The sequence below is a fragment of the Aptenodytes forsteri genome, unplaced genomic scaffold (genome assembly GCF_000699145.1).
Source record: "Aptenodytes forsteri isolate BGI_AS27 unplaced genomic scaffold, ASM69914v1 Scaffold366, whole genome shotgun sequence".
In the NCBI taxonomy this organism is placed as follows: Eukaryota; Metazoa; Chordata; class Aves; order Sphenisciformes; family Spheniscidae; genus Aptenodytes; species Aptenodytes forsteri.
The window spans coordinates 2949745-2951351 of NW_008794621.1; positions in this window are offsets into that span (position 1 = coordinate 2949745).

Sequence of the window (1607 nt, forward strand, 5' to 3'; positions counted from 1 at the left end):
GGGATCTGTAGTTTAATCCCAGCATCTCATCTCATGTCATTTTGGACGTGAGGAAAAATTTCTCTACTGAAAGAGTGGTTAAACATTGGAGCAGGCTGCCCAGGGAAGTGGTTGAGTCCCCATCCCTGGAGGTATTTAAAAGACGTGTAGATGAGGCGCTTAGGGACATGGTTTAGTGGGCATGGTGGTGTTGGGTTGACGGTTGGACTCGATGATCTTAGAGGTCTTTTCCAACCTCAATGATTCTATGATTCTATGATTCTATAATATAGTATAATGTGCAAAGGAATAATCTGTTAGCTCGTCCACATGATGAGCCACATGATATCAATGCACAGAAACAGAAATACTTTGGAGAAACGTTTCTCTCTCGTTATTTAGCAGCACCCATTATTTAGCAGTGTGTACCGTCTTTATCAACAGGAGACCAAGGTTAACATTTAAGGTGAAGGTTACAATCTACGTACGGTAGGATACCCTGCTCGAGAAGAAATCAGTGATGAAAAGAGAAGCTGAAGAAGTGCATTTCTAGCAGGATTTGCAGGAGAATTGAAAGGCTGATTGGCACAGGAAATGGCATGGGAAAATAAAAGCAAGAGGTAGAATTTGTCTTGGCAGGAAAGTGATGTTCCACTATTAGAAATGCCTGCAGGCCAAAAAGAAAAAAATCCTGTGCTGAGATTTAGCACAGATTTTCCAACTGCTTTAAAGCTCAGACCCTACACTAAATATCTTCCTCAAGCACATGTAGTTTTAGCTGTACAGAAGTTTTCTGTCATGTTCAGAGAAGCCAGAGACCAATGCTTATTTTCCCTCTCAAACTGGGATCGTGGCAGTGTCTGGTGCAGATGGGCGAGATGAGAGGAGCAGTCGGGCACTGGGGCACGCCTGCCAACTGCTGCAGCCCTGCCTCCCTTCCCCTGAAAGATTTTTTATTTACATTTTATATTATATTACAGTGTATTTTCCTTTTTTCTTCTATTTTTATAAGAAATGAGGACAGTGGTAGTTTAGCAACACGTCTGAACAGCAGCTCCTGCCAGGTCAGCGTGCTACCAGAGAGTACTCAGGCCTGAGGATGCAGGGGAGGGAACTTGCCGTGTCAGCCACGAAATCTGAAGCATTGCGGTAGTGGTGGCTGATTAGGCATTGCTATATTTTTCTTTATTAATTACATGGCCTTTTCTCTCTCCAAAGCCAGGAAAATGTCCACGCTGTCAGAAGTCTTTATGTACGAGGACACTCGTCCCTCTGCAGTGTGCTATCAGGAATCGCAGTGTCTGGCAAGTCTCTGTGCTCTGTAAATCTTTCCCTTAAGCAGTATTGCTGTATTCAGCACTCCTGCCAGTCAGACCATTAACTCATAAGATCCCAGCTCAAGACGGCCTTTATGCACATAATGACATATCTCTTTCTAATGCTTGCACTTATCATGCAGTCATTATCCCTAATCCTGGCCTGAAGAAGTATTTCTTCCTGAGTCAGAGGTAAGTGAATACCTGGAGTGAAAAGGCAATCACAAGGAACAGTGAAGGAATGAATAGAATAGAATAGAATAGAATAGAATCATTAAGGTTGGAAAAGACCTCTAAGATCATCGAGTCCAA